A 14483-nucleotide genomic window follows, 5' to 3' on the forward strand; every position below is an offset into this window, starting at 1 on the left:
AATTCTCTGTAATTATTATTACGTGATTAAACTAATCATGTAAATGTAATTAACTAGGAAGTCGGAGCTCCAAGGAAAATCTTCAGATTACAAAGTTATAATTTTCTTAATATAACTTTCAGATATTTTAATATCTGATCAATTAGTCTTCTAATTAATGAATAATTCTTTACCTCACGTTAGTCTCATTCCAAACATCGTAAATTGTTGGATATATGCACGAACCCAGCCTTCACTATGAATCATCCATACATCAATTGTCTTAATCATTTATTTATTAACTAACAAAATAATCACAGAAATGCATAAACAAACAAACAGTAGATATGCTTACAAGGAAATGATAGGGGATGTGTCCTAGTGGGCTAAACCGATATATCGGCTTGGTGGACAAAAGGAAAGTGGGTGTGGACTGAGAAGGGCGCGAAAGACAAAAGTCACTACACAGTTGATAATTATATATTGAAATCCTTTGCACATGAACGCTCACTCATTCGGGAATAATTGCAATCAATATATATATTTACACTCAGTGTGTCGTCGTGATCTCAGTTGGAATCGTCCGTCTTTCTGTTGGAAGTTCATCCGCCCGTCTTTCGTGGTTAGAATGGATACTTCAGAGTCCCATTCAGAAATGTTATTTTAGAATAGATGTTTTGGCGGTTGTCCGTCTTCGCATCCAATGGTACAGAATTCCTAGCTACAGACTAGTAATTAGTATCGAAGAGTTACTCTTATTCTGTCGGAATCAATAGTCTCAGAGTTTCAACAACCATTACAACCTTAGCTTATACTCAGGTTTTATGGTCTCTACTCAAACCTTAGCTCCCTCGATGCTCGAGGTATGCGTGGTCTGCAGGGAAATTCCCCAGGTGCGGGTTATATCCAGAACAGTAGGAAAGGGCTGTCCCATGATGCCAGATCAATGTCTGTGCTCATGGGGCGGGCCTATGACTTAGTTAAACTCCAAAGGGAATTGGACTCTCCTTCATTAAACAGTTAAAAATCACATTACATAATTTCAGAAATAGTTTCATCTTTACTCATTCATTTTATACAACAATTAGATGCAAGCCACACAACGGAGACTCTTGTATAAACAGTGTCACGATCATTTTGAAGAACGGACCAAGGCGCAGCGTGTGTTGAGTTCCTGTCACGCCCTGGCCATAGAGAGGGTTTTGTTCTCTATTTTGGTTAGGCCAGGGTGTGACTGGGGTGGGCGTTCTATGTTCCTTTTTCTATGTTTTTGTATTTCTTTGTTTTGGGCCGAGTATGGTTCCTAATCAGAGGCAGCTGTCTATCGTTGTCTCTGATTAGGAATCATACTTAGGCAGCCTTTTCCCACCTGTGCTTTGTGGGATCTTGTGTTTGTTTAGCTTCCTGTGAGCAGCCCAGAACATCACACTTCGTTTTCATCTGTATTGTTTTGGTGAGTTTCGTATTTATTAAACATGTGGAACTCTAAGTACGCTGCATCTTGGTCTACTCCTTTAGACGATCGTGACAGAAGATCCCACAAAGAAGGACCAAGCAGTGTGCCCAGGAGGAGCAAGGATCCTGGGCCAGGGAGAGAAAGGACTGGATATGGGAGGACATCCTGGACGGCAAGGGATCCTACACTTGGGAAGAGATCCTGGTCGGAAGGGATTGCCTCCCATGGGAACAGGTGGAGGCACTCAGAAGAGCGGAGGCAGCAGGAGAAAAGGACCAACCGCAACGGTATGAGGGAACACGGCTGGCAAGGAAGCCCGAGAGGCAGCCCCCAAAAAAGTTTTTGGGGGGGCACACGGGGAGTGTGGCAGAGTCAGGTTGGAGACCTGAGCCAGCTCCCCATGCTTACCGGAAGCAGCGTGGTACTGGTCAGGCACCGTGTTATGCTGTGAAGCGCACGGTGTCTCCAGTGCGCGCTCATAGCCCGGTGCGCTATAGGCCAGCCCCCCGCAAGTGCCATGCTAGAGTGGGCATCGAGCCAGGACGGGTTGTGCAAGCCGTGCACTCCAGACCTCCAGTGCGTCTCCAGGACCCGGTCTATCCTGTGCCTGCTCCCAGAGCCAGGCCTCCTGCATGTCTCCCCAGCCTGGTGAGTCCTGTGCCTGCGCCCAGAGCCAGGCCTCCTGCAAGTCTCCCCAGCCTGGTGCGTCCTGTGCCTGCTCCCAGAGGCAGGCCTCCTGCATGTCTCCCCAGCCTGGTGAGTCCTGTGCCTGTGCCCAGAGCCAGGCCTCCTGCATGTCTCCCCAGCCTGGTGTGTCCTGTGCCTGCGCCCAGAGCCAGGCCTCCAGCATGTCTCCCCAGCCTGGTGAGTCCTGTGCCTGCGCCCAGAGCCAGGCCTACGGAAAGTCCCGCCTGTCCGGAGCTGCCAGAGTTGCCCGCCTGTCCGGAGCTGCCAGAGTCGCCCGCCTGTCCGGAGCTGCCAGAGTCGCCCGCCTGTCCGGAGCTGCCAGAGTCGCCCGCCTGTCCGGAGCTGCCAAAGGCACCCGCCTGTCCGGAGCTGCCAGAGTCGCCCCCTGTCCGGAGCTGCCAGAGTCGCCCGCCTGTCCGGAGCTGCCAGAGTCATCCGCCTGTCCGGAGCTGCCCGAGTCGCCAGCCTGTCCGGGGCCCGCTGCGAGGGTCCCCACTCCAGAGGCGCCACCTAAGTGGGCCAAGCCGAAGGTAGAGCGGGGTCCACGTCCCGCACCAGAGCCGCCGCCATAAGGAAGGCCCACCCGGACCCTCCCCTTTAGAGTCAGGTTTTGCGGCCAGAGTCCGCCCCTTTGGGGGGGTACTGTCACGCCCTGGCCATAGAGAGGGTTTTGTTCTCTATTTTGGTTAGGCCAGGGTGTGACTGGGCTGGGCGTTCTATGTTCCTTTTTCTATGTTTTTGTATTTCTTTGTTTTGGGCCGAGTATGGTTCCTAATCAGAGGCAGCTGTCTATCGTTGTCTCTGATTAGGAATCATACTTAGGCAGCCTTTTCCCACCTGTGCTTTGTGGGATCTTGTGTTTGTGTAGCTGCCTGTGAGCAGCCCAGAACGTCACGCTTCGTTTTCATCTGTATTGTTTTGGTGAGTTTCATATTTATTAAACATGTGGAACTCTAAGTACGCTGTGCCTTGGTCTACTCCTTTAGACGATCGTGACAGTTCCACATATTTATTACTGTGAAACTTCAACTAAAAAATCATACAACGAAAGTGAAGCATAGAGCGCACATCAGCACTCAACAAAATAATATCCCACAAATGCAGGTGGGAGAAAGGGCTTCCTAAATATGATCCCCAATTAGAGGCAACGATTACCAGCTGCCTCTAATTGGAACATACAAAAACACCAACATAGAATATATGAACTAGAACACCCCCCAGTCACGCCCTGACCTACTACACCATAGAGAACAAAGGGCTCTCTATGGTCAGGTCATGACAGTACCACCCCCCCCCCCCCCCCCCCCCCAAGGTGCGGACTCCGGCCGCAAAACCTGAAACCAAATGGGGAGGGTAGGGGGGTGATTAGTGTTGGTGGCGGCTCCGGTGTAGGTCGTAGCCCCCGCCCAGACCCCGGATCCGGCCATCACACCGGGCTGAACGCCGTGCCTGGACTGGGCATCGACGCAAAGGAAGGCTCCGGCCATGGAGCTGGGTTGGACGCTGTGCCTGGACTGGGTACTGGCGCAGAGGAAGGCTCCTGCCCTGGAGCTGGACTGGACGCCGTGCCTGGACTGGGCACCGGCGCAGAAGAAGGCTCTGGCCCGTTGACCGTCGCTGGAGGTTCCGGACCGTTGACCGTCGCTGGAGGTTCCGGACCGTTGACTGTGGCTGGAGGTTCCGGACCGTTGACCGTGGCTGGAGGTTCCGGACCGTTGACCGTCGTTGGAGGTTCCGGACTGTGGACCGTCGCTGGAGGTTCCAGACTGTGGACCGTCGCTGGAGGTTCCGGACTGTGGACGTCGCTGGAGGTTCTGGACTGTGAACCATCGCTGGAGGTTCCGGACTGTGAAACGTCGCCGGAAGCTCTAGACTGTGAACCATCGCCGGAAGCTCTGGACTGTGAACCGTCGCCGGAAGCTCTGGACTGTGAATGCGCACTGGAGGCCTAGTGCGTGGAGCCAGTACAGGTGGCACCGGACTGGTGACACGCACTTCAGGGTGAGTGCGGGGAGCTGGCACAGGACATATCGGACTGGGGAGGCGCACTGGAGGCCTGATGCGTGGAGCCGGCACAGGTGGCACCGCACTGGTGACACGCACTTCAGGGCGGGTGTGGGGAGCTGGCACAGGACGTACCGGACTGGGGAGGCGCACTGGAGGCCTGATGCATGGAGCCGGCACAGGTGGCACCGGACTGGTGACACGCACTTCAGGGTGAGTGCGGGGAGCTGGCACAGGACGTACCGGACTGGGGAGGCACACTGGAGGCCTGGTGCATGGAGCCGGCACAGGTGGCACCGGACTGGTGACACGCTCTTCAGGGCGAGTGCAGAGAGCAGGCACAGGACGTACCGGACTGGGGAGGCACACTGGAGACCTGGTGCGTGGAGCAGGCACAGGTTGTACCAGACTGGTAACACGCTCTTTAGGGCCAATGTGGTGCCGAACACACCAAACCAACATCTCTCTCCTTTCTCTCTCTCCCAACTTCTCCATCGCCTCCCTGACGGTCTCTGGCTCTTCAGGGCGAGTGCGGGGAACCGGCACAGGACATACTGGGCTGGGGAGGCGCACTGGTGGCCTGGTGAGTGGAGCCGGCACAGATGGAACTGCAGCATACTCCTCGCCAAAACCTCTCTCCGGTATCCCTCGTTGACCTCCTCCAGAGTTTGCCATTGAGGCTTTGGCACTCCCCGCTGCTCCGCCGACCGCTCCATGTGCCCCCCCCCAAAAAAATGTTGGGGTTTCTGTGGCTGTGGTCCCCGGTATCATCGCTGTCCCCCTATGCTCCTTGGCGACCAAGGAAGGGTCTCGTGTCCTCTCATGTCCTCCCAAGTCCAAAACTCCTTTACCTCATTTACGCGCTGCTTGGTCCTGCGTGGGTGGGATATTCTGTCACGATCATTTTGAAGAACGGACCAAGGCGCAGTGTGTTTTGGGTTCCCCATATTTATTACCGTGATTCTTCAACTAAAAAACAATAAACATACAACGAAAGTGAAGCACGGAGCGCACATCAGTACTCAACAAAATAATATCCCACAAATGCAGGTGGGAGAAAGGGTTTCCTAAATATGATCCCCAAATAGAGGCAACGATTACCAGCTGCCTCTAATTGGGAACCATACAAAACACCAACATAGAAAATATAAACTAGAACACCCCCTAGTCACGCCCTGACCTACTACACCATAGAGAACCAAAGGCTCTCTATGGTCAGGGCGTGACACAGAGTTATGGTAATGTGGATGCATTGTCTGTCATGAGTTTCACAAACATTAAACAAAATGGACCAGCCATAGCTGGATTCTCCACCGACAATGTGCACACATTCTCCAAAACATTGACATTGTTCAGTTCTCAAGTTCTGTGATGTACACGAAGTTCCTTTGATCTACTGTGAAAACTTCTCTCTCAATACTGCCTGGCCATGAGGAGAGAGACTCCTCTATGAATTTATGACCTGCGATACAGAGCCTGGGTGTAGGGAGAAGAGAGAGAGAGAGAGAAAGAGGGGGATGGTGCTCGCTATACCCAAAGAAGGACACGTCATGACACTACCACCTGGGCCATGTTTCTATCAGAAGCAACACTACCTGGGCCATGTCTCTATCAGGTGCAAAACTACCACCTGCGCCATGTTTCTATCAGAAGCAACACTACCAGCTGGGCCATGTTTCTATCAGAAGCAACACTACCAGCTGTGCCATGTTTCTATCAGAAGCAACACCACCACCTGGACCAAATTTATATCATAAGAAACACTACCTGGACCATGTTTCTATCAGGTGAAAGACTACTACCACCTGGACCATGTCTCTATCAGAAGCAACACTACCAACTGGACCATGTTTCTATCAGATCCAACACAACCACCTGGGCCATGTTTCTTTCAGAAGCAACACTTCAAAATGCGCCATGGATCTATCAGAAGCAACACTACCAACTGGGCCATGTTTCTATCAGAAGCAACACTACCTTCTGCACCATGTTTCTATCAGGAGCAACACCACCACCTGGGCCATGTTTCTATCAGATCCAACACAACCACCTGGGCCATGTTTCTATCAGATCCAACACAACCACCTGGGCCATGTTTCTATCAGATCCAACACAACCACCTGGGCCATGTTTCTATCAGATCCAACACAACCACCTGGGCCATGTTTCTATCAGATCCAACACCACCACCTGGGCCATGTTTCTATCAGATCCAACACAACCACCTGGGCCATGTTTCTATCAGATCCAACACAACCACCTGGGCCATGTTTCTATCAGATCCAACACAACCACCTGGGCCATGTTTCTATCAGAAGCAATACTACCACCTAGGCTATGTTTCTATCAGAAGCAACACTTCAAAATGCGCCATGGATCTATCAAAAGCAACACTACCAACTGGGCCATGTTTCTATCAGAATCAACACTACCTGGACCGTGTTTCTATCAGATCCAACACAACCACCAGGGCCATGTTTCTATCAGGAGCAACACTTCAAAATGGACCATGTTTCCATCAGAAGCGACACGATCACCTAGGCCATATTTCTATCAGGAGCAACACTTCAAAATGCTCCATGGATCTATCAGAAGCAACACTACCAACTGGGCCATGTTTCTATCAGAAGCAACACTAACAACTGGGTCATGTTTCTATCAGAAGCAACACTAACAACTGGGCCATGTTTTCTATCAGAAGCAACACTAACAACTGGGCCATCTTTTCTATCAGAAGCAACACTACCTGCACCATGTTTCTATCAGAAGCAACACTACTACCTGGACCATGTTTCTATCAGAAGCAACACTACTACCTGGACCATGTTTCTATCAGAAGCAACACTACCACCTGTGCCATGTTTCTATCAGAAGCAACACTACCTGGGCCATGTTTCTATCAGAAGCAACACTACCACCTGTGCCATGTTTCTATCAGAAGCAACACTACCTGGGCCATGTTTCTATCAGAAGCAACACTACCACCTGTGCCATGTTTCGGCAACAAATGAGGACTGTTGCAGATAGAAATGAATGAGGAGAGCTGATTTGATTCCTCATCATAGACACATGCTTGTTCTTCATAGTATATATCCTCCACGCTGACCCTCAACATTGGTGCCCCTCAGTGGTGTGTGCTTAGTCCCGTCCTGTATTCCCAGTTCACCCACGCGCAACTCCAACACCATCATCTAGTTCTTTGACGACACGATGGTGTTAGGCCTGATCACCGACAGTGATGAGACAGACTGTAGGCAACTAGATCCAGCCGTGGGCTGATTGTTGTCAAGGGGTGCAAACTAAGCCCAAAAAGAGACCTTATTTGAAAATAACAATAATTTCATACCTTGATTGCATTGAGATACGATCACGTCTCTTTTTTTAAACTGAATTCATGGTGATTTTAGTCTTTTTTCTATACCAAAAATATATTTGTAAAAAATAAATACAAAATCGCTAAAACTTTGCTGGGCCCAAGAAAAAATTACTTACAAGCCAGTTTGGCCCACAGGCCGCCTGTTGCAGACCCCTGGCCAATAGGGAGGAGGTCAACGACTTAGCAGTGTGGTGCCAGGACAAGAGCCTCTCCCTTAACACCTATAAGACCAAGGAGCTGATCGTAGACTATAGGAGAAAGAGGGGAGGGCACACCCCCATCCACATAGGCTGTAGTGGAGCGGGTCGTGAGCTTCAAGTTCCTTGGCGTCTTCATCACTAAGAACTTAACATGGTCCACATTGACCTGCACAGTCGTGAAGATGGCACGGATCCTCAAAAAGATATACAGCTGCACCATTGAGAGCATCTTCGCTGCATGCATCACCGCTTGGTATGGTAAATGCACTGCCCTCGACCACAAAGCACAATAGACGGGTGGTGCGGACAGCCCGGTACATCACGTGGCCGAGCTCCCTGCCATCCAGGACCTCTATATCAGGCGGTGTCAGAGGGAGGCCTGAAAAATTGCCAAAAACTCCAGCCACACAAGCCATAGACTGTTCACTCTGCTACCATCCAGCAAACTGTACCAGAGCATCGGCTCTCAGAACAACACGCTCCGAGACAGCGTCTACCCCCAAGACTGTTAAATAGCAATTAGACTGCTAAATAGTTAATTAAATGGTTACACGGACTATCTGCATTGACTCTATGCACACACTCACTAGACTATATGTACACACTACATACACTCTCACACAAAACATGTAAACATCAACATAGACTACAAACACACACACATTTCAGCTATTTAGAATTCTACAGATTCCCACCTTTCAATGACAAACAAATAATAACATATATTGCTAATAATGTGAGAGTAGGGTGACTGCCCTAGCAGGTTTTGAACCCTGGCAACCAGCACCAATGACCAACACCCTAACCAACATCCCAATAAGGGATATCTCTAGAGCATGTTCTTATTGGGCCAGTATAGTTTGGCCTTGTCCCTAAAACCTAACCCCTCCTACCTAGGCACTTGAAATGACTTGATAGGTGTAAACAATAGGGTGAATACACTTTGAAGTAAATCCCAGCTCTGTTAAAATTACACCCAAGAAAAACTATTATTGATCATAGTGATTCAGGAGTACCATTAAAACAGGTTAATTTACCCCACCAACGTTATACAATTATACAGAAATACCTTAAATTGTTGAAATAAATAAATCAAATCACTGATGAGAGAATAGTCAAATGAACTGATAACTGACACAGACACAGTGGTGTAGTAGGAAGAGCTGAATGCTGTGAACCAAGAGGTTGTGAGTACAAGTCCCAGGTTGAGGACATGTTGTATTGACATACACAATATAATCATATATGTAAATTAAAAGCACTGTGTGTGAGAATCCCTAACCTTGGCAACAGCTAAAAAGAGCTGTCAGTGGTTCACCAAAGCAGCTTGTTGATGGGCTTGGCAACAGTAATTAGGCGTGATTAAACATTTTCTTGAACTTTGGGACCATAAGGCGGCATCCTAACAACTGATACACAGAAGTGTTATTGCAACGTTCCCATGAAACGTGTCTAGAACATTCATATCTTACATTCTGAGAACATAGCAACCATATTCTGTGTATGTTTGGTGGAACATTGATGGAATATTCTACTAACCCTCAGGAAACTGGAAACAGGAATGTTCTTGCAATGTTTTCATAAAACATGTCTAGAACATTCATATTTTATATTCGGAGAACATGGCAACACCAAAACATGCTAAAAAGGTTTTCAGAAAGTTTTTGATAACATAGATAGGGGGACATTCTAACTAAAATTACGGGTAACATAAAAACTTTCTCTCTCCCTAGAATTGTTAGCTGGGCAGTTATTGTACACTCTAGTATGCATCCCAAATGGATGTATACTAGTTCCCTATATAGTGCACTACTTTTGACCAGAGCCCTCCCAGCTAGCACATTTGATTCCATTGAAGTTGTGGGAATGTACATTTTTGGTTTCCCATTGGTTCTGGGAACAAAGCCTAAGTTTCCTGACCGATAAAACAAAACGTTTTTTAATCGTTCTGAAAGCAGAAGTGACATTTCTTCCTGGGAACGTACATTTTTAGGTTGCAGGGAGGTTCTGAGAAAGTTTTATTATGGTTCCCTGAGTTCTCCAAGTTTTCTGTGAGGTTTTATTAACAGTCTGAGAAATGATAGGTTGTTTGGAGGATTTTGAATAACTTCCTAAAACTTCCCCTGAATGTTTCAATAACACTTTTAATAACACCGCTAGATTATTTTGGGTGAAGTTTTCTAAACCCCATGCACAGATGGAAATTCATTTCTTTAGGGATTAATCATGCAAACATTTCTTTTTTATTGTGACACAGCATCAGTGAGACTCTATCCATGGAATTAGTCCACTGCACCACCAGGATGGAGCTAGCATGCCATGTTTTTTTTTTTACGCATACAAAGCTGTTCATTTTTCTAGTCAAACAAACCCCATTTCAAAATCAGGTGTGGCTAATTACTGGGTGCAGCCAACACACCTGAACACACTTAGCAAGATAGAGGGAGTTTTGTTGTGGCTGAGAACGGAATGTATAAATAACATTCTTAGAATGTTCTCTGAATGTTATTGAAGTTTTTTGTGGTTGTTATAGATCGTTTTCTTAATGTTCTGAGAACAGAATGTATGTTTTTAAATAACATTTGTAGAACATTCTCTGAACGTTACAAACATTTTCTTGTGGTTTTTAATGGAATGTTTTCTTAATGTTTCTCAGAACAATTTGAGAACATTACTTTAAATAGAACAATGAGGAAACCTGTGACAAACATTATGCTGAAGTACTGAAATTCCCAAAGAAGAACGTTGTTTCTTAACATTCTTGGAGCAATTTGAGAACATAACTTTATGGCAGTCATCTAATAATACACAGACAAACAAAGTTTTTAGTATTAGGTAACGGGGAAGAGAGGAGAGGAGAGCAGAGTTTCAAGTTGTATTAGTTGTATGTACAAAATACACATGGTATATACCGTCCAACGAAATGCTTACTTGCTGGTTCTTTCTGGACAATGGAACAACAATAAGAAATAATACAAGATAAGAAACCGAACATAAAGTAAATGGATCAATAGAAGAGAATAAACATTTTAGCATCAGTATAATATTATAAGAATAAGAGGAGAAGAGAGGAAATGAGAGGAAAGGAAAGGGGAGAGGAGAGGAAAGGGGAGAGGAGAGGAGAGAGGAAAGGGGAGAGGAGAGGAGAGAGGAAAGGGGAGAGGAGCGAGGAAAGGGGAGAGGAAAGGGGAGAGGAGTAGAAGGAAAGGGGGAGAGGAAAGAGGAAAGGGGAGGAGAGGAGAGGAGAGGAGAGGAGAGGAGAGGAGAGGAGAGGAGAGGAGAGGAGAGGAGAGGAGAGGAGAGGAGAGGAGAGGAGAGGAGAGGAGAGGAGAGGAGAGGAGAGGAGAGGAGAGGAGAGGAGAGGAGGAGAGGAGAGGAGAGGAGAGGAGAGGAGAGGAGAGGAGAGGAGAGGAGAGGAGAGGAGAGGAGAGGAGAGGAGAGGAGAGGAGAGGAGAGGAGAGGAAGGAAAGGGGAGCGGAGAGGAAGGAGAGGAAAGGAGGAGAGGGCAGGAGGAGAGGGGGAGAGGAGAGGAAAGGAGAGGAGAGGAGAGGAGAGGAGAGGAGAGGAGAGGAGAGGAGAGGAGAGGGAGAGGAGAGGAGAGGAGAGGAAGGAAAGGGGAGAGGAGAGGAAAGAGAGGAAAGGAGGAGAGGGCAGGAGGAGAGGGGGAGAGGAGAGGAGAGAAGAGGGGAGGGGAGGAGAGGAAAGGAGAGAGGGCAGGGGAGGAGAGGAAAGAGGAGAGGAAAGGGGAGGAGAGGAAAGGAAAGGAAAGGGGAGAGGAGAGGAAAGAGGAGAGGAGAGGAAAGAGGAGAGGAAAGGGGAGGAGAAGAGGAATGGAAAGGAAAGAAGGAGAGGAGAGTCAGACTCATATCACTGTACACATTCAGAGATCCAGCCGGTCAAATGTTGTTGCTCGCTACTTCTCTTCTTCCAGGATCTGATGCTTCTGGACTTATGAATTACATCACCACCTAGTGGCCTCTGTATTTATTTCACCTATCAGCTCTGTAACGGAAACTGAAAAAAGGACGGAGAAATGAAACATGACCCTTGTTCTCATCTGATGTGGTGCATCTTTTCTCAGCTGACGTTGAAATACGAGCTGTTTCAAGTTTCAACGACTAGAAAGATCCAAAGATCTCTTCTATTCAGACACGAGGTCAGGCGGTCGGCGGGTTTGTATTGAGCACTTCCTTCGTCGGGTTTGTTAACAGTGTCCGTTGTCTCCACTGAACATATGACGGATAACCTTGTCTCACTAAACATTAGGACTATGGTAGGGGTTTGAGAGGAGTAAACTTCATAACATTTCCAACCATACTAGAGTGCTTTTCCAAACACCATCAGTTCATGTTCAGTTCAGTCCTGATGGTTTTTAATGGTGTGTGTGTGTGTGTGGTGTGTGTGTGTGTGTGTGTGTGTGTGTGTGTGTGTGTGTGTGTGTGTGTGTGTGTGTGTGTGTGTGTGTGTGTGTGTGTGTGTGTGTGTGTGTGTGTGTGTGTGTGGACGTGTTTAACTATTCTTGTGGGGACCAAAAGAATAGTAAAATAACCCAAATTTGACCAACTGGGGACATTTTGTTAGTCACCACACGGTCAAATTCTATTTCTAGGGAGTTTAGGGTTAAAGTTAGAATTAGTGTTAGGGTTAGAATTAGAATTGCCTTAAATGTGAAGGTTAGGAGCTAGGGTTAGATTTTGGATTTGGAGCTAGAGTTAGATTTTGGGTTAGGAGCTAGGGTTTGGTTTAGGGTTAAGTTTAGGTTTTTGGGTTAAGGTTAAGGTTAGGGTTAGGGTAAGAGTACGGGTTAGTGTTAGGTTTAGGGAAAATAGGATTTTGAATGTTACTTTGTGCGTGTGCGTGCACGTGTGTGTGTCTGTGTCTGTGTGTTTTACTGATGGAGCAATTCAAACACTTCAAAAGTAGTTCATCCCGAGTTTTAAATTAGGCCTTGGAAAGTGTTCTCCTTCCCCATGTTTATTGACATCTCTGTCTGTCCTCTTTCTCTGCTCTCTGTCTGGAGAGTGACACCGGACATCAGTGTGGATGTGTGTTGTAATATACAATGGCCACCAGATGGCGACTTCTCACCAGTGACAAGTGCTATCCAACCATTTCCCAGGAGAACTTCAATACGTTCTAAACGGCACCCAATTTTCTATATAGTGCACTACTTTTGGCCAGAGCTCTATGGGCCCTGCTCAAAAGTAGTGCACTATATAGGGATAGAGTGTAATTTGGACAGGATTGGCCTCCTCCTAGAGAGTTATTGTGTGTGTTAGGATAGGGTTTGAGCAAAACCCTGCACACTACATATCAGCTGTCACAGTTAAGAGGTGAATAGTGACAGGGACAGTGTAACTGCCAGGGGACAGGAATGACAGGGGACAGGGACAGTGTAACTTCCAGGGGACAGGGATGACAGTCCACATGGATGACAGGGGACAGGGGCAGTGTAACTGCCAGGGGACAGGGATGACAGGGGCAGTGTAACTGCCAGGGGACAGGGATGACAGGGGACAGGGGCAGTGTAACTGCCAGGGGACAGGGATGACAGGGGCAGTGTAACTGCCAGGGGACAGGGATGACAGGGGACAGGGGCAGTGTAACTGCCAGGGGACAGGGATGACAGGGGCAGTGTAACTGCCAGGGGACAGGGATGACAGGGGCAGTGTAACTGCCAGGGGACAGGGATGACAGGGGACAGGGGCAGTGTAACTGCCAGGGGACAGGGATGACAGGGGACAGGGGCAGTGTAACTGCCAGGGGACAGGGATGACAGGGGACAGGGGCAGTGTAATGTGAAATGCCCATACTACAGTCTCTGTTGGAACAACACCAAGGAAACTGTACTAGTCTACACAGAGCACAGCTCAGGTCGTCATGGTAACTGAAACCCTACAGGACCAGTAGCAGAGCCATGGTGAGTAGATCCCCCCCACACACACACACACACACACACACACACACACACACACACACACACACACACACACACACACACGTTCCTACAGTAGGGTGGAACTGGAGTCATCCCTGTGACATAATTAATGAATTAAACCAGTGAACGACTGCGCTGACTATATTAATCGCCAGCAGCATACTACCCTTCATCCCGCTGCTGGCTTGCCTCTAAGCAGGGTTGGTCCTGGTCATTCCCTGGATGGGAGCAGGGTTGGCCCTGGTCATTCACTGGATGGGAGCAGGGTTGGCCCTGGTCATTCACTGGATGGGAGCAGGGTTGGCCCTGGTCATTCGCTGGATGGGAACAGGGTTGGTCTTGGTCAGTCCCTGGATGGGAGCAGGGTTGGCCCTGGTCATTCCCTGGATGGGAGCAGGGTTGTCTTGGTCAGTCACTGGATGGGAGCAGGGTTGGCCCTGGTCATTCCCTGGATGGGAACAGGGTTGGTCTTGGTCAGTCCCTGGATGGGAGCAGGGTTGGCCCTGGTCATTCCCTGGATGGGAACAGGGTTGGTCTTGGTCAGTCCCTGGATGGGAGCAGGGTTGGCCCTGGTCATTCCCTGGATGGGAACAGGGTTGGTCTTGGTCAGTCCCTGGATGGGAGCAGGGTTGGCCCTGGTCATTCCCTGGATGGGAACAGGGTTGGTCTTGGTCAGTCCCTGGATGGGAGCAGGGTTGGCCCTGGTCATTCCCTGGATGGGAACAGGGTTGGTCTTGGTCAGTCCCTGGATGGGAGCAGGGTTGGCCCTGGTCATTCCCTGGATGGGAACAGGGTTGGTCTTGGTCAGTCCCTGGATGGGAGCAGGGTTGGCCCTGGTCATTC

Source organism: Salmo salar, chromosome 09 (assembly GCF_965601325.2).
Source record: "Salmo salar chromosome 09, fSalSal1, whole genome shotgun sequence".
NCBI lineage: Eukaryota > Metazoa > Chordata > Actinopteri > Salmoniformes > Salmonidae > Salmo > Salmo salar.